Source organism: Pristiophorus japonicus, chromosome 9 (assembly GCF_044704955.1).
Source record: "Pristiophorus japonicus isolate sPriJap1 chromosome 9, sPriJap1.hap1, whole genome shotgun sequence".
Lineage (NCBI taxonomy): Eukaryota > Metazoa > Chordata > Chondrichthyes > Pristiophoridae > Pristiophorus > Pristiophorus japonicus.
Window position 1 is genome coordinate 113586347 of NC_091985.1, and position 24089 is coordinate 113610435.

The 24089-nt window shown below is 46.9% G+C and overlaps 2 non-coding genes across 2 annotated transcripts; both read right to left on the minus strand.

Moving 5' to 3' along the window:
* Positions 1–7288: 7288 nt before the first annotated feature.
* Positions 7289–7477, minus strand: LOC139274212 (U2 spliceosomal RNA). Its single transcript, XR_011595423.1, has one exon. It is a non-coding gene; the product is annotated as a U2 spliceosomal RNA (small nuclear RNA).
* Positions 7478–7945: 468 nt separating this feature from the next.
* On the minus strand, positions 7946–8136 carry LOC139274501 (U2 spliceosomal RNA). Its single transcript, XR_011595553.1, has one exon. It is a non-coding gene; the product is annotated as a U2 spliceosomal RNA (small nuclear RNA).
* Between the last annotated feature and the right edge of the window lie 15953 nt (positions 8137–24089).

Genomic DNA, 24089 nt, shown 5'->3' on the forward strand with positions numbered 1-24089 from the left:
TGCACAAGATAAAAGTTCACAGGGTTGGGGGTAATATATTAGCATGGATAGAGGATTGGCTAACTAACAGAAAATGGAGAGTGGGGATAAATGGTTCATTCTCGGTTTGGCAATCAGTAATAGTGGGGTTCCGCAAGGATCAGTGCTGGGACCCCAACTATCTATATTAACCACTTAGAAGAAGGGACCGAGTGTAACGTAGCCAAGTTTGCTGACGATACAAAGATGGGAGGAAAAGCAATGTGTGAGGAGGACACAGAAACTCTGCAAAAGGACATAGACTTGCTAAGTGAGTGGGTAAACATTTGGCAAAAAGTGGGCAAAAAAGTGATCCAGGTTTAAAATGCGGGCGGGGGCGGAAATGAGAGCGAGAACGTGATCTAGATGGTGTGTGTGTGGCAAGTGACATTATTGGACTGGACGAAATCCAGAAGTCATGAAACTGTCACTATTGACTTCATACCCAATAATCCTGTTAACAGTCCATGACACAACACACCGTTTATGGGCGACGGTAAAGTGCAAAAATTGTTGGGGTCAGATCATGAACCCGGTGGGAGGTCAAGAACTTGGGCAGGGTAGGGGGTGGGGGTTAGTCAGGACCTTATTTGGGTGGTGGGAGAAAGTCTGAACCCGCGAGGGTGAGCCCTGTCTGTTCCAAGTGAGCTCTGTTCTGTCTGGAGGAGGCACTCAGAATAGCTCGAATTAAACTTTGCAAAGTCACTGATTACATTGGTAGGGAGGATCTAATTACACATTCCAGAGAAACAGCTGGGTGTGTCTTGTCCTCCAAGAGGACCAATCAGCAATCAGGTCTTGTCATCCAAGGGGACCAATCAGATCTTTGGTGTTGCAAATAAACATGTCCAAGCTTTTTTCAGGTAGCGGACGCAGAAGGAAGTGCGGATGAGAGGGGGAACGGGAACGGGAATGGGAATGTGAGTGGAGAGGAGAGAGAAACAAGGATAGCCGTATCGGTAATTAAAACAATAGTGGTAGAGAGACCTCGTGAGATGGCATGGTCAACGGAGTGGCAATGATTATGGGTAGGTGTGTTTTATATGGAAGGAGAAGTTAAAGGAGGGCAGTAAATTCGTGAGGAGAGAGAGTAACTTGTGGCACTAACTGGCAGGAAGGACCATTGAGCAGTGCTATTTAAAACTCTAAAATACATTTCTTGCACAGCTTTTGATAAAAGACCCCGCCATTCTTCCTTGGGTGTAGCTCTCAGTGCCGTAGCTTTTCACATGTACTTCCTGTTTTGTTAAAATCTTTCCATTTTTTCAATGCTTTTTATTGCCGTATGTAAAAATCATCTACAGAAAATTTTACAGCATGGAAACAGGCCATTCAGCCCAACAAGTCTTTGAGGGCATTTATGCTTCACAAGAGCCTCCTCCCAGCTTACTTCATCTCACCCTAATATTTTTTAAGATGATTCCACTGATACTTCCGCTCTGTGTTTATTTTCCAAGCTCTCCCCTTTGTTTTGATTACATAGAATTACATAGCACAGAAACAGGCCATTCGGCCCAACTAGTCTGTGCTGGTATTTCTACTCCACACGAGTCTCCTCCCATTCTGCTTCATCTCAGCCTTTCAGAACATCTTTCTAGTCCCTACTCGTCTACTTTTCTTTTGAAAGCATCTAAGCTATTTGCCTCAACCACTTCCTGTGGTAGCACATTCCAGGGAGGGCAACGGATGTTTGCCAGACTGATTCCTCGGATGGGGGATGGGGGTGGTGGCGGTGGTGAAAATTGCCCTATGAGGAGAGATTGAGTAGACTAGGCCTATTTCTCTAGAGTTTAGAAGACTGAGAGGTGATCTGGCTGAAACTTACAAAATTCTTACAGGGCTTGACAGGGTAGATGCAGGGAGGATGTTATTCCTGCCTCGGGAGACTAGACCCAGGGCTCACAGTCTCCGAATAAGAAGTCGACCATTTACGATTGCGTGAGGAGAAATATCTTCACTCAGAGGGTGGTGTATCTTCGGAATTGTCTACCCCAGAGGACTGTGGAGGCTCAGTCATTGAGTATATTCAAGGTAGAGATCAATGGATTTTTGGATATTAAGGGAATCGAGGGATATGGGGATAGTGCAGGAAAGTGGAGCTGAGGAAAAAGATCAGCCATGATCTTATTGAATGTCGGAGCTGGCTCGAGGGGTCGATTGGCCTACTCCTGCTGCTATTTCTTATCTTCTTATCTGGGGAACAAAAATGAAATAGTTTTTTGGATCTGGGAGATGGAACAGTGGCTTGCTCTGTCGACACATCGACCTGGTATTGCAGTGCCTCTGGGAACATGCAACTTCGCCTCTCTGGGGTGGGAAGTTGTTGAAGAGAAAAGAAGAAAAAGGGTTTGCAGCTGCTTGACCATGCTCTCCTTTCCTTCGTAGGTTGCTACTCGCCACAGGTCACTTCTCCTGCCGCCGGTGCGCCATGTTGCCGCCTTCTGCTCAGCAAGGTCAGCAGCTGCCTTTGTGGTTTCCTTTCCGTATTTGAACGTGGGAACTTGTCCTATATAGAATCATGGGCTGCAATTTTGCCGTTGTTTAGTTGACAGGATGGGTGGTGGGTTAGTTGTGAACTTTAAAATGATTGACAGCGAGCCGGGAACCCGTTGTCAAAACGCGCACACCTGCATTTCCCGATGTCGGGTCTGCCAGCGCTGAGCAGACCTGACCGGCAGTGGCGGGGGACCCAATTCAAATCATTAGTGGCTTGTTTACAGCCACTTCACAATGCTTTTCCTCCCGCTTTTTGAATTGGACAGGTCGCCCACCGGTATCACCGCTGTGCTTAGTGCTCGTCTGTGAAGCTGAGGCGGGAGGTCACTGGCCATTGAATCAGTTGATGAGTTGACAGCTTCAAATGTCACGTCAAAGCTCCCAGCCAATTGAGAAATGTTCCCTTCTCTAAACTGCATTTCCAGTAGGGAGATTCAGAAATGCTGAAAGTCTTTACACGAGTTTCCATCCAGTCTGACCTCATTACCTCTGCCACTATTGACAGATCGCATCTGTCATCTCTACTTCACCTGCCATCTATTCCATCAGCATGGGTGCACTTTATGCTGCAAATCCCCTGGGAGAACAGGCGCACCAACATCAGTGTCCTCGCCCAGGCTAACAACCCCAACATTGAAGCATTAACCACACTCGTTTAGCTTAGCTGGGCAGGCCACTTAGTTCGCATGCCAGATGAGAGACTCCCCAAGCAATTGCTCTACGCAGAGCTCCTTCATGGCAAACGAGCCAAAGGTGGGCAGCGCAGACGTTACAAGGACACCCTCAAGGCCTCCCTGGCGAAGTGCAACATCACCACTGGCACCTGGGAGACCCTGACCGAAGACCGCCCTAGATGGAGAAAATGCATCCGGGAGGGCATTGAGCTCTTTGAATCTCAACGCTACAAGCGTGAAGAGGTCAGGCACAAGCAGCGGACCGGAACGTGTGGTAAATCAGAACCAACCCCCCCTTCCTCTGATGAATATTTGTCCCACCTGTGACAGGGTCTGTGGCTCTCATGTTGGACTGTTCAGCCACCAAAGAACTCATTTTAGGAGTGGAAGCAAGTCTTCCTCGACTCCGAGGGACTGTCTATGATGATGATGATGATTTTAGACTCTCTCACCTTGCTCCTCAGAATCTGACCACGATCAGCCCCGACACTCGCGTCACCAGGCACACCGGCAGCACCAACAACAACACCAGCAACCTTCTCCGTAATCACCTGATGCTGCACAGGACAGAGGGCATCAGCACACGACCACATTGCTGCCAGGGATGGCCTCACCATGGCCAGATTTACTCCAGTATCCCGACAACCTCCTTGTTTACCGTAGCTTTGGCCAAGTCCTGTTCCTTGGCAAACATAGAAACATAGAAAACGGTTGCAGGAGTGGGCCATTCGGCCCTTCGAGCCTGCACCGCCATTCAATGAGTTCATGCTGAACACGCAACTTCAGTACCCAATTCCTGCTTTCTCGCCATATCCCTTGATCCTCCTAGTAGTAAGGACTACATCCAACTCCTTTTTGAATATATTTAGTGAATTGGCCTCAACAACTTTCTGTGGTAGAGAATTCCACAGGTTCACCACTCTCTGGGCGAAGCAGTTTCTCCTCATCTCGGTCCTAAATGGCTTACCCCTTATCCTTAGACTGTGACCCCTGGTTCTGGACTTCCCCAACATTGGGAACATTCTTCCTGCATCTAACCTGTCTAAACCCGTCAACATTTTAAACGTTTCTATGAGATCCCCTCTCATTCTTCTGAACTCCAGTGAATACAAGCCCAGTTGAGCCAGTCTTTCTTGATATGTCAGTCCCGCCATCCCGGGAATCAGTCTGGTGAACCTTCGCTGCACTCCCTCAATAGCAAGAATGTCCTTCCTCAAGTTAGGAGACCAAAACTGTACACAATACTCCAGGTGTGGCCTCACCAGGGCCTTGTGCAACTGTAGTAACACCTCCCTGCCCCTGTACTCAAATCCCCTTGCTATGAAGGCCAACATGCCATTTGCTTTCTTAACCGCCTGCTGTACCTGCATGCCAACCTTCAATGACTGATGCACCATGACACCCAGGTCTCGCTGCACCTCCCCTTTTCCTAATCTGTCACCATTCAGATAATAGTCTGTCTCTCTGTTTTTACCACCAAAGTGGATAACCTCACGTTTATCCACATTATACTTCATCTGCCATGCATTTGCCCACTCACCTAACCTATCCAAGTCACTCTGCAGCCTCATAGCATCCTCCTCGCAGCTCACACTGCCACCCAATTTAGTGTCATCCGCAAATTTGGAGATACTACACTTAATCCCCTCGTCTAAATCATTAATGTACAATGTAAACAGTTGGGGCCCCAGCACAGAACCTTGCGGTACCCCACTAGTCACTGCCTGCCATTCTGAAAAATACACATTTACTTCTACTCTTTGCTTCCTGTCTACCAAACAGTTCTCAATCCACGTCAGCACACTACCCCCAATCCCATGTGCTTTAACTTTGCACATTAATCTCTTGTATGGGACCTTGTCGAAAGCCTTCTGAAAGTCCAAATACACCACATCAACTGGTTCTCCCTTGTCCACTCTACTGGAAACATCCTCAAAAAATTCCAGAAGATTTGTAAAGCATGCTTTCCCTTTCACAAATCCATTCTGACTTGTACCTATTATGTCAATACTTTCCAAATGCGCTGCATCGTGCGATGTGTGACAATGTGCGCGATGTGATGTGCGACAACATGCGCGGTGTGTGATGTGTAACAATGTGCACGATGTGATGTGTGACAGTGTGCGCATTGAGTGATGGGTGACATTGTGCGCACTATGTGATGTGTGACCGTACGCACGGTCTGATGTGTGACAATGTGCGCACCGTGTGACGTGTGACAATGTGTGCGGTGTGATGTCTGATAATGTGCGCGGTGTGTGGGAATGTACACGCGTGTGATGTGTTACAATATACACGTGTGATGTGTTACAAAATACACAGATGTGTGGTGTGCTACAATATACATGTCTGTGATGTGTTGCAATATACACACACGTGTGGTGTTACAATATACACACGTGCTGTGTTACAATATACACACCGTGTGATGTGTTACAGTATACACACGTGTGCTGTGTTACAATATACATGTGTGATGTGTTACAATATACACGTGTTTTGTTATAATATACATGCTGTGTGATGTGTTACAGTATACACACACGTGCTGTGTTACAATATGCACGGCGTGTTATGTGTTACGATATTCACGTGTGATGTGTTACAATTTACACGCGTGTGATGTGTTACAATATACATACATGTGATGTGTTACACTATACCTACGCATGTGATGTGTTACAATGTACACAGGTCGTGTGATGTGTTACAATATACACATGCCGTGTGATGTGTTACAGTCTATACATGTGTGCTGTGTTACAGTATACACGTCGTGTGATTTGTTACGATATACACGTGTGATGTGTGACAATATACACTCACGTGTGATGTGTTACAATATACACGCTGTGTGATATGTTATATTATACACGTGTGCTGTGTTACAATATACACGGCGTGTGATGTTACAATATACACGTGTGCTGTGTGACAATATACATGTGTGACAGTATACATGCTTGTGACGTGTTACAATATACATGCGTGTGATGTGTTACAATATACACGCGTGACGTGCGACAATATACATGCGTATGATGTGTGACAATGGGCGCACCGTATGATATGTGAAAATGTGCGTGCCGTGTGATGTGTGACAATGTTTGCGCTATGTGCTGTGTTACAATATACACACGTGTGCTGTATTACAATATACACGTGTGTGATGTGTTACAATATACACACGTGCTGTGTTACAATATACACGCCGTATGATGTGTTACAATATACACACGTGTGATGTGTTACAGTATACACGTGTGCTGTGTTACAATATACACGCCGTGTGATGATATACATGTGTGATGTGTGACAAATACATGTTGTCTGTGAGCCAATGTGTGTGATGTTACAATATACACACGTGATGTGTGACAATATACACATCATGTGAGGTGTGACAATATACACGCGTATGGTGTGTGACAATGTGCGCGACGTGTGAAATGTGATAATGTACATGCGTGTGATGTGTTACAATATACACACATGTGATGTGTGACAATGAGCGCGCCGTGTGATGTGTGAAAATGTGCACGGTGTGTGATATGTGACAATGTGTACGCTGTGTGCTGTGTAACAATATACACATCTGCTGCGTTGCAACATACACGCGTGTGATGTGTTACAATATACACGCCATGTGATGTGTTGCAATATACATGCCATGTGATGTGTTACAGTATACACATGTCTGAGTCGTGACAGTGTGCGCCATGTGATTTTATAATATACACGTGTGTGATGTGTGACAATGTACACATCATGTGATGTGTGACTATATAAATGTCATGTGTCGTGTGACAGTATACACGCCGTGTGCTGTGTGACAAGATACAAGCGTGAGATGTGTGCAAAATCTTTGAAATTTGAGAGCGAATGTGCAGCAGGCTGTGTTTGGGTGTAGTCGGGTGAGTGAGTTGTGTGTGGAAATGGTGTTTGTTTTTTTTGTTGAATTGTGTGTGATGTAGAAATGATAAAGTGGAGGAGCTGTGCAAGCAAGCAATAATGGCAAGTAAAATGAGTGTGGCATAAAAAGAAAGAAAAAAGGAGATGTTTTGAATGAATCTGCTTTTAATTTTGAAATTCTCCCAAAAGGGAGGTGCACCGTTCCCAGAGACACTGCAATACCGGGTCGATGTGTGGAGTGGACGGAGCAAGCCCCTATTCCATCTCCCTGTTCCAAAAATCAATTTAATATATGGTCCCCAGATAGGGGACGTATCAGATATTAAACTGATAAGAACAGATTTTTTTTTCAAAATATACTTTATTCATAAAAAAATCTGTACAGTACATTAGGCACTTCAGTACATTTAGCTGCGGTCAGCAATCCCATACACTATATTTGGGTGCTGACGGCAGTTCTGTTCATTACATTCCTTGTTTTCCAGTTGAAGTGCAATTCGGTACAATAAACAGGATACATTGTGGTACATTGACACAAATGACGTTTCATGTGTTACGATACAGTACACGGAATGGGTGAAGGTATATTTACATTTTTCTTTTCAAACATGCATTTCGCAACAGACCTTGCATTGTACATGGCACGACATTGGTGTTTACAGATTTGGTGCTCTATGTACACAAAAAGTAAATTATGTACTGATTCCTGCCCCCGGGTTTTGCGTGGCAGAAGGGCTTTAAACTGTGGCCCTTCCCCACCGTGCCTTTGCGGCGACTGCATAAAAAGAAAGAAAAAAGGAGATGTTTTGAATGAATCTGCTTTTAATTTTGAAATTCTCCCAAAAGGGAGGTGCACCGTTCCCAGAGACACTGCAATACCGGGTCGATGCGTGGAGTGGACGGAGCAAGCCCCTATTCCATCTCCCTGTTCCAAAAATCAATTTAATATATGGTCCCCAGATAGGGGACGTATCAGATATTAAACTGATAAGAACAGATACTACACTTGATCTTAGCCAAAAGGCCGAGAAGCGATGCCGCGGCGGCCCAAACTGTTCTCAGCTCCCGTTTGCCCTCCCTTTATTGAGTCAGACTGACTGTGCCCAAAGACATATAACTGTTGACTCTTTCACTGTTATTTTCTAATTGGAACAGATTAGTTTACAGAAGTTGCCTTTTTCCCTTTTTCAGTGAAACTGCTTCATAGATATGTAAAGTGACAGTATTCCAGCAATCAGATGGAGAGGGTTGTGCCTATCCACACGTACGTCACTGTCAGAGGCTGCGATGCAACCAAAACGTTTTCCAGCAGCTGCTTGAGTGACAATGCAACAACCGACTGGTGAGGTGATCTGGCTTCATAACTGTACACACGGGGCTCAGTTTTGGCCAGGAGTTGCTCTGTTTTTTTTTTGGGAGTAACTTGGTTTTTCTGGCGTAATTTCAAAATCCCCATTTCCCCAATCAATTTGCACCAGTGTAACTCAGTTAGTTACGATTCTTTTAGGTTCGTTTTTTTTCCAAAAGAGGGCGCTACCAGCCACCTACGCCAGTTCTGCCCATTTAGGCAACTTTGGCCAGCTAATAGTTACTCCAGCGTATGTGGCCACTTCAGAAAATCCTTGGGGAGAGTTAAAGAAATCGGCGCAGGTCTGGGAATTAAACATACAGGGGTATCTGACAATTCGGAAGGATAGACAAGAAGGGAAAGGAGGTGGGGTAGCTCTGTTAATAAAGGATGATATCAGGGCAGTTGTGAGAGATGATATTGGCTCTAATGAACAAAATGTTGAATCATTGTGGGTGGAGATTAGAGATAGTAAGGGGAAAAAGTCACTGGTGGGCGTAGTTTATAGGCCCCCCCAAATAATAACTTCACGGTGGGGCGAACAATAATCGAGGGAATAATAGAGGCATGTGAAAAAGGAACGGCAGTAATCATGGGGGATTTTAACCTACATATCGATTGGTCAAATCAAATCGCACGGGGTAGCCTGGAAGAGGAATTCATAGAATGCATACGGGATTGTTTCTTAGAACAGTATGTTACAGAACCTACAAGGGAGCAAGCTATCTTAGATCTGGTCCTGTGTAATGAGACAGGAATAATAAACAATCTCCTAGTAAAAGATCCTCTCGGAATGAGTGATCACAGTATGGTTGAATTTGTAATACAGATTGAGGCTGAGGAAGTAGTGTCTCAAACGAGCGTACTATGCTTCAACAAAGGGGACTACAGTGGGATGAGGGCAGAGTTAGCTAAAGTAGACTGGGAACACAGACTAAACGGTGGCACAATTGAGGAACAGTGGAGGACTTTTAAGGAGCTCTTTCATAGTGCTCAACAAAAATATATTCCAGTGAAAAAGAAGGGCGGTAAGAGAAGGGATAACCAGCCGTGAATAACCAAGGAAATAAAATTAAAAACCAATGCGTATAAGGAGGCCAAGGTTAGTGGGAAACTAGAAGATTGGGAAAATTTTAAACGACAGCAAAGAATGACTAAGAAAGCAATAAAGAAAGGAAAGATAGATTACGAAAGTAAACTTGCGCAAAACATAAAAACAGATATTAAAAGCTTTTCCCGATATATGAAATGGAAGAGAGTGACTAAAGTAAATGTTGGTCCCTTAGAAGATGAGAAGGGGGATTTAATAATGGGAAATGTGGAAATGACTGAGACCTTAAACAATTATTTTGCTTCGGTCTTCACAGTGGAAGACACAAAAACCATGCCAAAAATTGCTGGTGACGGGAAAGGAGGACCTTGAGACAATCACTATCACTAGGGAGGTAGTGCTGGACAGGCTAATGGGACTCAAGGTAGACAAGTCCCCATGTCCTGATGAACTGCATCCCAGGGTATTAAAAGAGATGGCGGAAGTTACAGCAGATGCATTCGTTATAATCTACCAAAATTCTCTGGACTCTGGGGAGGTACCAGCAGATTGGAAAGCAGCTAATGTAATGTCTCTGTTTAAAAAAGGGGGCAGACAAAAGGCAGGTAACTGTAGGCTGGTTAGTTTAACATCTGTAGTGGGGAAAATGCTTGAAGCTATCATTAAGGAAAAAATAGCGGGACATCTAGATAGGAATAGTGCAATCAAGCAGACGCAGCATGGATTCATGAAGGGGAAATCATGTTTAACTAATTTACTGGAATTCTTTGAGGATATAAGGAGCATGGTGGATAGAGGTGTACCGATGGATGTGGTGTATTTAGATTTCCAAAAGGCATTCGATAAGGTGTCACACAAAAGGTTACTGCAGAAGATAAAGGTACGCGGAGTCAGAGGAAATGTATTAGCATGGATCGAGAATTGTCTGGCTAACAGAAAGCAGAGAGTCGGGATAAATGGGTCCTTTTCGGGTTGGAAATCGGTGGTTAGTGCTGTGCCACAGGGATCGGTGCTGGGACCACAACTGTTTACAATATACATAGATGACCTGGAAGAGGGGACAGAGTGTAGTGTAACAAAATATGCAGATGACACAAAGATTAGTGGGAAAGCGGGTTGTGTAGAGGACACAGAGAGCTGCAAAGAGATTTAGATAGGTTAAGCGAATGGGCTAAGGTTTGGCAGATGGAATACAATGTCGGAAAATGTGAGGTCATCCACCTTGGGGGAAAAAAAACAGGAAAATGGAATATTATTTGAATGGGGAGAAATTACAACATGCTGCGGTGCAGAGGGACCTGGGGGTCCTTGTGCATGAATCCCAAAAGTTAGTTTGCAGGTGCAGCAGGTAATCAGGAAGGCGAATGGAATGTTGGCCTTCATTGCGAGAGGGATGGAGTACAAAAGCAGGGAGGTCCTGCTGCAATTGTATAGGGTATTGGTGAGGCCGCACCTGGAGTACTGCATGCAGTTTTGGTCACTTTACTTAAGGAAGGATATACTAGCCTTGGAGGGGGTACAGAGACGATTCACTCGGCTGATTCCGGAGATGAGGGAGTTACCTTATGATGATAGATTGAGTAGACTGGGTCTTTATTCGTTGGAGTTCAGAAGGATGAGGGGTGATCTTATAGAAACATTAAAAAAAGTGAAAGGGATAGATAAGATAGAGGCAGAGAGGTTGTTTCCACTGGTCGGGGAGACTAGAACTAGGGGGCACAGCCTCAAAATACGGGGGAGCCAATTGAAAACCGAGTTGAGAAGGAATTTCTTCTGCCAGAGGGTTGTGAATCTGTGGAATTCTCTGCCCAAGGAAGCAATTGAGGCTAGCTCATTGAATGTATTCAAATCACAGATGGATAGATTTTTCACCAATAAGGGAATTAAGGGTTATGGGGTGCGGACGGGTAAGTGGAGCTGAGTCCACGGCCAGATCAGCCATGATCCTTTTGAATGGCGGAGCAGGCTCGAGGGGCTAGATGGCCTACTCCTGTTCCTAATTCTTATGTTCTTATGTTATGTTCTTATGTTCTTCTGGTACATCGGAAGCCATTCGGCCTGGGATAGGGGCGGGAAGGGAAGCAGAGAGGACCTGCACCTAAACCATCAAACCATACAAACCACCAAACCTTGCAAACAAAAAGTTCTAAGAATTCAATAAGAAATAAAAAATTGAAATAAGTCCTACCTTCACCTTCAATCTCTGCCCGGGAAGGCAGCGGGCCGGCCGGTGCGGGAGGCCGCTCGGCCTGGGCTGGGGGCGGGCCGGAGAACTGATAGTGCTCTTGCCTGCCAATGATTTCTATCAGTTCTCCGGCCTGCCCCTCGCCCTGGCCGAGTGGCCTCCCGGTGCAATCGATCGCTTAGAAATCGTACTGGGAGGCCCCTCGGCCTGGGCTAGGGCGAGGAGCGATTCAACTGGCCGGCATCGGGGCCTACAGAGCGGCTGCAGCAAGCAAATTAACAGAGAGGCTGCAGCAAGCAGACGGCTGGGGGGGGCGTGGTACGATTCAACTGGCCGGCATCGAGGCCCACAGAGCGGCTGCAGCAAGAAAATTAACGGAAAGGCTGCAGCAAGAAAACGGAGAGGCTGGGAGCGAGGAGCTACTGCGCATGCACGGACATCACCAGCGGACTCCACTGCGCATGTGCAGATCTCCCGGCACAGTTTTCTGCGCAGAACGCTGGCTCCACCCCTGACTCGACTGGCCACGCTGCGCGACTACAGGGAAGAGGCCGGACAGCGGCCAAAGTGGCAACAACATTTTTCGGCGCACCTTGGAACGGAGTAAAGCGGCACAACTCCGGTAAGTGCGCCGAAAAACGGGCTGGGCCAAATTTGAGGCCACGGAATGGGAAGAGAAGCAAAGCTGAAATCGGAAAGCAGAATGTTAATTTTGAAGACAGAGGAAACAAGGGCTAGAAAATAGACAACAAGGGAGTTTGGCAGTGCTAAATGGTATATACTTTAATGCAAGGAGTATAGTGAATAAGGCAGATGAGCTGAGAGCACAGATAGACACTTGGGAGTATGACATTATAGCTATTACTGAGACATGGCTGAAAGAAGGACAGGTATAGCAGCTCAACGTTCCTGGTTACACAGGTTTTAGATGGGATAGAGAGGGGAGGGACAGGGGGTAATAAATGAGGGGCGGGGGACGGCAGGGTCGCAGTATTGATTAAGGAAACAATTACAGCGGTGAGGGGGGGATGATATGCTGAAAGGATCGTCAAATAAGGCCATATGCAATGAATTGAAGAACAGTTCTCCAAACAGTCAGAGGGAGATAGGGCAGTAATCGTAGGGGATTTCAACTCCCCTAATATTAACTGGGATAAAATTAGTGTGAAAGGTATAGAGGGTGCGGAATTCCTAAAATGCATTCGGGAGAACTTTTTTCATCATCATAGGCAGTTCCTTGGAATCGAGGAAGACTTGCTTCCACTCTTAACATGAGTTCTTAGGTGGCTGTACAGTCCAATACAGTTTCTGTCACAGGTGGGACAGATAGGCGTTGAGGGAAGGGGTGGATGGGACTGGTTTGCCGCACGCTCTTTCCGCTGCCTGCGCTTGATTTCTGCATGCTCTTGGCGACGAGACTTGAGGAGCTCAACGCCCTCCCGGATGCACTTCCTCTACTTAGGGCGGTCTTTGGCCAGGGACTCCCAGGTGTCAGTGGGGATGTTGCACTTTATCAGGGAGGCTTTCAGGATGTTCTTATAACGTTTCCGCTGCCCAACTTTGGCTCGTTTGCCGTGAAGGAGTTCCGAGTAGAGCACTTGCTTTGGGAGTCTCGTGTCTGGCATGCGAACATTGTAGCTTGCCTAGCGGAGCTGATCAAGTGTGGTCAGTGCTTCAGTGCTGGGGATGTTGGCCTGGCCGAGGACGCTAACGTTGGTGCATCTGTTCTCCCAGGGGATTTGTAGGATCTTGCGAAGACATCGTTGGTGGTATTTCTCCAGCGACTTGAGGTGTCTACTGTACATGGTCCATGTTTCTGAGCCATACAGGAGGGCAGGTACTACTACAGGCCTATAGACCATGAGCTTGGTGACAGTTTTCCTCAGACAGCCAAAGGCTGCATTGGCGCACTGGAGGCGGTGTTGGATCTTGTCGTCAATGCCTGCTCTTGTTGATAGGAGGCTCCCGAGATAAGGGACGTGGTCCACGTTGTCCAGGATCGCGCCGTGGATCTTCATGACTGGGGGGGCAGTGTTGTGCGGCGAGGACAGGCTGGTGGAGGTCCTTTGTCTTACTGATGTTTAGCGTAAGGCCCATGCTTTTCGTACACCTCAGTAAATACGTCAACTGCGTCCTGGAGTTCAGCCTCTGTGTGTGCGCAGACGCAGGCGTCGTCTGCATACTGTAGCTCGACGACAGAGGTTGGGGTGATCTTGGAACTGGCCTGGAGACGGCGAAGATTGAACATGTTCTATAGTTTAGTTCCACTCCAGCCGGGAGCTTGTCGACTGTGAGGTGGAGCACGGCAGCGAGGAAGAATGAAAAGAGGGTTGGGGCAATGACGCAGCCCTGCTTGACCCCGGTCCGGGTGTGGATTGGGTCTGTGATGGATCCGTTGGTAAGGATTACGGCCTGCATGTCGTCACGGAGCAGGCAGAGGATGGTGATGTACTTTTGGGGACATCCGAAGTGGAGGAGGACGCTCCATAGACCCTCGCGGTTGACAGTGCCAAAGGCCTTTGTAAGATCGAAGAAGGCCATGTATAAGGGCTGCCGCTGTTCCCTTCATCTTTCGTGCAGCTGTCGCGCTGCAAACATCTTGTCCGTTGTGCCCCGTAGGGGACGAAATCCGAACTTTTTTAGCCACTATGTAACAAGCCCAAACAAGGGAGGGGGTGGTTCTGGACTTAGTTTTAGGGAATGAAGCTGGGCAGAAGGAAGGGTTTTCAGTGGGAGAGCGTTTTGGTGCTAGTAATCATCATTCAGTTAGATTTAGGTTAGTTATGGAAAAGGAGAACGATAGACCAGGAATAACATTTCTGATAAGAACATAAGAAATAGGAGCATGAGTAGGCCATAGGGCTCCTCGAGCCTGCGCCGCCATTTAATACGACCATGGCTGATCCAATCATGGACTCAGGACCACTTCCCTGCCCGCTCCCCATAACCCCTTATCGGTTAAGAAGCTGTCTATCTCTGTCTCTGTCTTAAATTTATTCAATGTCCCGGCTTCCACAGTTCTCTGAGGCAGTGAATTCCACAGATTTACAACCCTCTGAGAGAAGAAATTTCTCCTCATCTCAGTTTTAAATGGGCAGCCCTTTATTCTAAGATTATGTCCTCTAGTTCTAGTCTCCCCTATCAGTGGAAAGATCCTCTCTGCATCCACCCTGTCGAGCCCCCTCATAATCCTACACGTTTCGATCAGATCATCCCTGATTCTTCTGAATTCCAATGAGTAGAGGCCCAACCTGCTTTCCTCATAAGTCAACCCCCTCATCTCCAGAATCAACCTAGTGAATCTTCTCTGAACTGCCTCCAATGCAAGTATATGCTTTCGTAAATATGAAAACCAAAACTGTACGCAGTATTCCAGGTGTGGCCTCACCAATACCCTGTATAACTGTAGCAAGACTTTCATGCACAAGTACCCCCAGGTCCCGCTGTACTGCAGCACTTTGCAATTTTTCTCTGTTTAAATAATAACTTGCTCTTTGATTTTTTTTCTGCCAAAGTGCATAACCTCATACTTTCCAAGATTATACTCCATCTGCCAAATTTTTGCCTACTCACTGAGCCTGTCTATGTCCTTTTGCAGAGTTTCTGTGTCCTCCTCACACATTGCTTTTCCTCTCATCTTTGTATCGTCAGCAAACTTGGCTTCGTTACACTCGGTCCCTTCTTCCAAGTCGTTAATATAGATTGTAAATAGTTGGGGTCCCAGCACTGAGCCCTGCGATACCCTACTAGTTACTGATTGCCAACCCGAGAATGAACCATTTATCCCGACTCTCTGTTTTCTGTTAGTTAGCCAATCCTCTATCCATGCTAATTATTACTCACAACCCCGTGAACTTTTATCTTGTGCAGTAACCTTTTATGTGGCACCTTGTCAAATACCTTTTGGAAGTCCAAATACACCACATCCACTGGTTCCCCTTTATCCACTCTGTTTGTTATATCTTCAAAGAATTCCAGCAAATTTTTCAAACATGACTTCCCCTTCATAAATCCATGCTGACTCTGCCTGACCGAATTATGCTGTTCCAAATGTCCTGCTTCTTTAATAATGGACTCCAGCATTTTCCCAACCACAGATGTTAGGCTAACTGGTCTATAGTTTCCTGCTTTTTGTCTGCCTCCTTTTTTAAATAGGGTTGTTACATTTGCAGTTTTCCAATCTGCTGGGACCTCCGCAGAATCCAGGGAATGTTGGTAAATTACAAACAATGCATCCATTATCTCTGCCACAACTTCTCTTAAGACCCCTAGGATGCAAGCCATCAGGTCCAGTGGATTTATCCGCCTTTAGTCCCATTATCTTACTGAGTACCACCTCCTTCGTGATTGTGATTGTGTTCCTCGCCCCCCACCCCACGATAGCCCCTTGACTATCAACTGTTGGGATATTGTTTGTGTCATCTCCGTAAATACTGATACAAAATATTTGTTCAGAGTTTCTGCTATCTCCATGTTCCCCATTACTAATTCCCCGGTCTCGCCCTCTAAGGGACCGACATTTATTTAGCCACTCTTTTCCTTTTTATGTACCGATAGAAACTCTTGCTATCTGTTTTTATATTTCGTGCTAGTTTACTTTCATAGTCTATCTTCCCTTTCTTAATCATTTTTTTAGTCATTCTTTGCTGGCTTTTCAAAGCTTTCCAATCTTCTGTCCTCCCATTAGTTTTGGCCACTTTGTATGTCCTTGTTTTTAATTGGATAACGTCCTTTATTTCTTTAGTTAGCCACGGATGGCTACCTTTTCTTTTACACCCTTTTCTCCTCACTGGAATATATTTTTCTTGAGAGTTGTGAAATAACTTCTTAAATGTACACCACTGTTCATCAACCATCCTACATTTTAATCTATTTTCCCAGTCCACTTTAGCCAACTCTGCCCTCATATCTTCATAGTCCGCTGGTTTGAGATCCAACTTTCTCACCCTCCATCTGAATTTGAAATTCAACCATGCTATGATCACTCATTCCAAGGAGATCCTTTACTAGGAGATTGTTTATTAATCCTGCCTCATTACACCTGACCACATCCAAGATAGCCTGCCCCCTGGTTGGTTCTGTAACAACTCTGTTGGTTGGAGTATAAACCAGGAAATAGTGGGGACTTGTAAAAAGGGAACAACAATAATCATGGGTGATTTTAACCTCCATATTGATTGGACAAATCAAATTGGTCAGGGTAGCGTTGAGGAAGAGTTCATAGAGTGCATAAGGGATGGGTTCCTTGAGCAGTATGTAATGGGTATGGTTCTTAATGAATACTTTGCGTCTGTTTTCACAAAAGAGAGGGGTAATGCAGGCATTGCAATCAGGGAGGAGGAGTGTGAAATAGTAGATGAAATAAACATAGTGAGAGAGGAAGTATTAAGGGGCTTAGCAGCTTTGAAAGTGGATAGATCCTCAGGCCCAGATGAATTTCATCCCAGGCTGTTAAGAGAAGCAAAAGAAGCATTTTCCAATCCTCTCTGTCTACAGCTGTGGTGCTGGAGGACTGCTAACGTTGTACCTTTATTTAAAAAGGGAGAAAGGGATAGACTGAGTAATTACAGGCCAGTCAGCCTAACCTCAGTGGTGGGAATGTTATTGGAAAAAATTCTGAGGAACAGTTTAAATCTTCATTTAGTAAGACACAGATTAATCAAGGACAGTCAGCATGGATTTGTTAAGGGCAGATCGTGTCTGACTAACTTGATTGAATTTTTTGAGGAGGTAACAAGGAGGGTCGACGAGGGTACTGTGTTCGATGTAGTGTATATGGATTTTCGCAAGGCTTTTGATAAGGTTCCACATGGCAGACTGATCACAAAAGTAAAAGCCCATGGGATCCAGGGCAAAGTGGCAAGTTGGATTCAAAATTGGCTCAGAGGCAGGAAGCAACGGGTAATGGGTTGATAGGTGTTTTTTGTGACTGGAAGGCTGTTTCCAGTGGGGTTCCATGAGGCTCAGTACTGGGTCACTTGCTTTTTGTGGTCTATGTTCTGTCTCAAATGAAGCAACATGACTGAGTACTGTAGACTTGTGTAAGTGTGACCTTAGTCTCTTTATTCTGACTCCAGAGTGCCCGCACAGCATGGAAGGCCTGCTTATACAGTGCTCCCAAGGGATGCTGGGATCTCTTGGGACTCCAACAGATGCACCCTCTGGTGGTGGGAGAATTCTAGTTCCAAGGTGTTCCATACATAACATCGCTCCCCCCCACCCCCCCACCCCCGGCCAAAGTCAATACTACACTTATTTACATGGTAAGACGATCTGGGGCTTTCCGCTCCCTAGTCGATCATTTTGGTACAAACACAGGTGCAGATGAGCTGGTTGCTGCGGCAGCTGGCCTTGCTGGGCTGCTGGGGATGATGAGTTCAGCTTCGTGGTCAACCGTGATGTCGGTTGCCACTTGTGTGTGTATTGGAGGGTCGAAGTTGGCGGTGTCCTCTTCAGGTTGCTCGTGGCTGTCTGTGAATCACAGTTTGGTTTGGTCCAAATGCTTTCTGCAAGTTGGTTCATTTGTAAGTTTGACCTCAAACACCCTACTCCCCTTTTTGGCTATGACAGTGCCAGCAAGCCATTTGAGACCATGTCCATAGTTGAGTACAAATACAGAGTCATTGACTTCAATGTCGCGTGACAAATTTGCGCGAACATGGTACATGCTTTGTTGATGCCACCTGCCCTCGACATGATCATGGAGATCAGGATGGACTGGAGAGAGCCTTGTTTTTAGTGCCCTTTTCATGAGCAGCTCGGCAGGGTTAACTCCGGTGAGTGAGTGGGGTCTGCAGGGAGCCTTCCGACACGCGTTTCAAGCTTTGCTTGATGGTTGAGACTGCCTGTTTTGCCTGGCCATTAGATGCGGGCTTGAACGGGGCAGATGTGACATGCTTGATCCCATTGCGGGTCATGAATTCCTTGAATTCAGTGCTGGTGAAGCACGGCCCATTGTCGCTGACAAGGACATCAGGCAGGCCGTGCGTGGCAAACATGGCTCGTAGGCTTTCGATGGTGGCAATGGACGTGCTTACAGACATTATTATACACTCATTCCATTTTGAATAAGCATCCACAACAACCAAAAACATTTTGCCTAGAATCGGACCAGCGAAGTCAACGTGGATCCGAGACCACGGTTTGGAGGGCCATGACCACAAACTTAGCGGTGCCTCCCTGGGTGCATTGCTCAGTTGAGAGCAAGTGTTGCAATGGCACACGCAAGACTCAAAATCTGAGTCGATGCCGGGCCACCACACATGGCTATAGCTTTCATCATTACTGTGCCTGGGTGGGTACTGTGTAGGTCGCGTATGAACGTTTCCCTGCCTTTCTTCGGCAAAACCACACGATTACCCCACAAAAGACAGTCCGCCTGTATGAACATTTCGTCTTTGCGCCGCTGGAACGGCTTGATCTCTTCATGCATCTCCGCTGGGACGCTGGACCAGCTCCCATGGAGGACACAGTTTTTTACAAGGGACAGTAAAGGGTCCTGGCTGGTCCAGGTCCTGATCTGGCACGCCGTAACGGGTGAGTTTTCGTTTTCAAATGCACCATCACCAAAGCAAGTCTGTATGCTGTGCCATTTCCACCCCGGTGGTGGGCAATGGTGGCCGACTGAGAGCATCAGCGCAGTTCTCTGTGCCTGGCCTGTGGTGAATTTCATATTATATATGCAGACAGCGTGAGCGCCCATCTTTGGATGCGAGCAGAGGCATTGGTATTGATACCTTTGCTCTCTGAGAATAGCGATATGAGCAGCTTATGGTCAGTTTCTAACTCGAACTTGAGCCCAAACACATACTGGTGCATTTTTTTCACCCCGTAAACGCATGCCAGAGCTTCTTTTTCAATCATGCTGTAGGCCCCTTTGGCCTTGGACAAACTCCTGGATGCATAAGCGACCGGTTGCAATGTTCCCGGTTCGTTTGCTTGTTGTACACACCCGACCCCGTAAGAAGACGCATCGCAAGCTAGCACTAAACTTTTACATGGGTCATACAGAACAAGCAGTTTGTTGGAACAGAACAGATTTCTGGCTTTCTCAAAAGCAGTCTCTTGTGATTTCCCCCATACCCAGTCATCTCCCTTGTGTAGCAACATGTGTCGGGGTTCTAGCAAGGTGCTTAACCCGGGTAGGAAATTACCAAAATAATTGAGGAGTCCCAGGAACGACCACAGCTCCATCACGTTCTGTGGTCTCGGCGCGTTTTTGATGGCCTCCGTCTTGGCGGCCATCAGTGTGGGGCCACCTCCTCGTATAATCCATAGTGGGAGTTCATGCACCGCTCCATCATAGGATACCTTTACTGCTACACTGCCAATTACAGGGATCAGCTCTTTCGTGTAAGTTCTCAGCTTGGTATGAATAGGGCTCAGCTTGGGTCTTTGTGCCTTGTTGCACCACAGCCTCTCGAAGGCCTTTTTGCTCATGATAGACTGACTTGCACCCATGTCCAATTCCATGGATACTGGAATTCCGTTCAGTTCAACTTTTAACATGATCGGTGGACATTTCATGGTGAAGGTGTGTACCCCGTACTTCTGCCTCCTTGGTTCGAGTCTCTAGTTCAGTTTGATCCGCCATGGATCGGTCTTCATCTGCAACGTGGTGGTTTGCAGCTCGTCTGCACATTCGCTGGAGGTGTCCCATTGTTCCACAATCTTTGCACGCATAGTGTTTGAAGCGGCATTGATGGGCTCGATGATCACCTCCGCAGCGCCAACAAGGTATTAATTGCTTGATGGCAGACTCTGGGTCATCTGAGGTCGTGCAGCTGGAGGCACGTACGTTCTGCCATATGCATTCCTGCCTGAAGACGACGTTACTTTGTGTACAGTACTTGCCGATGCATCTTTATGCTGCGAAATTTGTTTGGTTTTATTGCTGGTGGACATGAATGCCTGGGCTATCATTATGGCTTTGCTCAGGTTCGGTGTTTCAACAGTAAATAGTTTGCGAAGGATAACCTCATGGCCAATGCCGAGCACAAAAAAGTCTCTTAGCATTTGCTCCAGAAATCCATCGAATTCGCAATGTCCTGCAAAGGCGCCTTAGTTCGGCGACGTAGCTCGCCACTTCCTGGCCTTCAGACCGTTGACATGTATAAAATCGATACCTTGCCATCAGAACGCTCTCCTTCGGATTTAGCTGCTCCCGGACCAGCGTACACAGTTGTTCATACGATTTGGTTGTTGGTTTCACCGGAGCAAGAAGATTCTTCATGAGGCCATAGGTTGTTGCCCCGCAGGCGGTGAGGAGGATCGCCCTTCGTTTGGCAGCGTTCACATTCCCTTCCAGCTCGTTGGCCACGAAGTATTGGTCTAGTCGCTCCACGAAGGCTTCCCAATCGTCACCTTCTGAAAATTTCTCTAGGATACCAACAGTTCTCTGCATTTTCGCGTGATGCTTCGTTATCTATTACTCAGCGGCAGTTGTTACGTCTCAAATAAAGCAACGTGACTGAGTACTGTAGACATGTGTAAGTATGACCTCAGCCTCTTTATACTGACTCCAGAGTGCCCGCACAGCATGGAAGACCTGCTTATGCACAGTGCTCCCAAGGGATGCTGTGATCCCTTGGGATTCCAAAGGATGCGCCCTCTGGTGGCGGTAGAATGTTGGTTACAAGATGTTGCATACATAACAGTATACATCAATGATTTAGACTTGAATGTAGGCGGTATGATTAAGAAATTTGCAGACGATACTAAAATCGACTGTGTGGTTGATAATGAAGAAGAAAGCTGTAGACTGCAGGAAGATATCAATGAACTGGTCAGGTGGGCAGAACAGTGGCAAATGGAACTCAATCTAGAGCAGTGTGTGGTAATGCATTTGGGGAGGGCTAACACGTCAAGGGAATACACATTAAATGGCAGGACACTGAGAAATGTTGAGGAACAAAGGGACCTTGGAGTGCATGTCCGCAGATCCCTGAAGGTAGTGAGCTCTGTTCTGTCTGGAGCAGGCAGTCAGAATAGCTCGAATTAAACTTTGCAAAGTCACTGATTACATTGACAGGGAGGATCTAATTACACATTCCAGGGAAACTGCTGGGTGTGTCTTGTCCTCCAAGAGAACCAATCAGAACTTTGGTGCTGCACATAGACATGTCCGAGCTTTATCCAGGCGACGGACACAGAAGGAAGTACGGATGAGAGGGGGAACGGGAAAGTGAGTGGAGAGGGAAACAAGGATAGCCATATTGGTAATCAAAACGATAGTGGTAGCGAGACCTTGTGAGATGGCATGGTCAACGGAGTGGCCATGATTATGGGTAGGTGTGTTTATATGGAAGGAGAGGTTAAGGGAGGGCAGTAAACTTGTGAGGAAGGAGAGTAATTTGCGGCACTAACTGGGAGGAAGGACCATTCAGTGGAGTTGAGGTAAAAGATCAGCCATGATTTTAATTGAATGTCGGAGCTGGTTCGAAGGGTCGAATGGCCTACTCCTGCTGCTCTTTCTTATGTTCTTATCTGGGGAACAAAAATGAAACTGTTTTTTGGATCTGGGAGATGGAACAGTGGCTTGTTCTGTCTACTCCACACATCGACCTGGTATTGCAGTGCCTCTGGGAACATGCAGCTTCGCCTCTCTGGGGTGGGAAGTTGTAAAAGAGAAAAGAAGAAAAAGGGTTTACAGCTGCTTGACCGTGCTCTCCTTTCCTTCGTAGGTTGCTACTCGCCACAGGTCACTTCTCCTGCCGCCGGTGCGCCATGTTGCCGCCTTCTGCTCAGCAAGGTCAGCAGCTGCCTTTGTGGTTTCCTTTCCGTTTTTGAATGTGGGAACTTGTCCTATATAGAATCATGGGCTGCAATTTTGCCATTGTTTAGTTGACAGGATGGGTGGTGGGTTAGTTGTGAACTTTAAAATGATTGACAGCGGGCCGGGAATCCGCTGTCAAACGCGCACACCTGCATTTCCCGATGTCGGGTCTGCCAGCGCTGAGCAGACCTGACCGGCAGTGGCGGGGGACCAAATTCAAATCATTAGTGGCTTGTTTACAGCCACTTCACAATGCTTTTCCTCCCGCTTTTTGAATTGGACAGGTCGCCCACCAGTATCACCGCTGTGCTTAGTGCTCGTCTGTGAAGTTGAGGCGGGAGGTCACTGGCCATTGAATCAGTTGATGAGTTGACAGCTTCAAATGTCACGTCAAAGCTCCCAGCCAATTGAGAAATGTTCCCTTCTCTAAACTGCATTTCCAGTAGGGAGATTCAGAAATGCTGAAAGTCTTTACACGAGTCTCCATCCAGTCTGAGCTCATTACCTCTGCCACCATTGACAGATCGCTTCTGTCATCTTTACTTCACCTGCCATCTATTTCATCAGCATGGGTGCCTTTGACTCGAGTGTTCTCAACTCCATCCCGCCACCACTTCAGTGAAACCCCAACACTGCACGAGGTTGGCAAAGCCACAAAAGAGCTCAAGAACAACAAGGCTACAGGTGCGGATGGAATTCCTGCTGAGGCGCTAAAATATGGCGGAGAGGCTTATTGGCGCGGATACATGGCCTCATCTCTCTCATCTGGAGGGAGGAGAGCATGCCGGGAGATCTCAGAGATGCAGCGATGGTGTCCATTTTTAAAAAGGGGAACAAATCCGACTGCGGCAACTACAGGGGAATCTCCCTGGTATCAACCACTGGGAAGGTTGTCGCTAGAGTTCTCCTCAACCGTCTTCTCACTGTGGCCGAGGAGCTCCTCCCGGAGTCACAGTGTGGATTTCGTCCCCTATGGGGAACAACAGACATGATCTTTGCAACACAACTGCAGGAAAAATGCAGGGAGCAACGCCAGCCCTTATACATGGCCTTCTTCGATCTTACAAAGGCCTTTGACACTGTCGACTGTGCGACTTATGGAGCGTCCTCCTCCGTTTTGCATGCCCCCAAAAGTTTGTCAAAATCCTTCGCCTCCTCCACGACGACATGCAGGCCGTGATCCTTACCAGCGGATCCACTACAGACCCATTCCACGTCCGGACCAGGGTCAAACAGGGCTGTGTCATTGCTCCAACCCTCTTCTCAATCTTCCTCGCTGCCATGCTCTACCTCACTGTCAACAAGCTCCCCGCTGGAGTGGAACTAAACGACAGAACCAGTGGGAAGCTGTTTAAGCTACGCTGCCTCCAGGCCAGGTCCAAGATCACCCAAACCTCTGTCGTTGAACTGCAGTACGCGGACAACGCCTGCGTCTGCGCACATTCTGAGGCTGAACTGCAGGATATAGTCGATGTATTCACCGAGGCATATGCAAGCATGGGCCTTACGCTTAACATCTTTAAGACAAAGGTCCTCCACCAGCCTGTCCTCGCCGCACAGCACTGCCCCACAGTCATCAAGATTCACGGCATGGCCCTCGACAACGTAGACCACTTCCCATACCTCGGGAG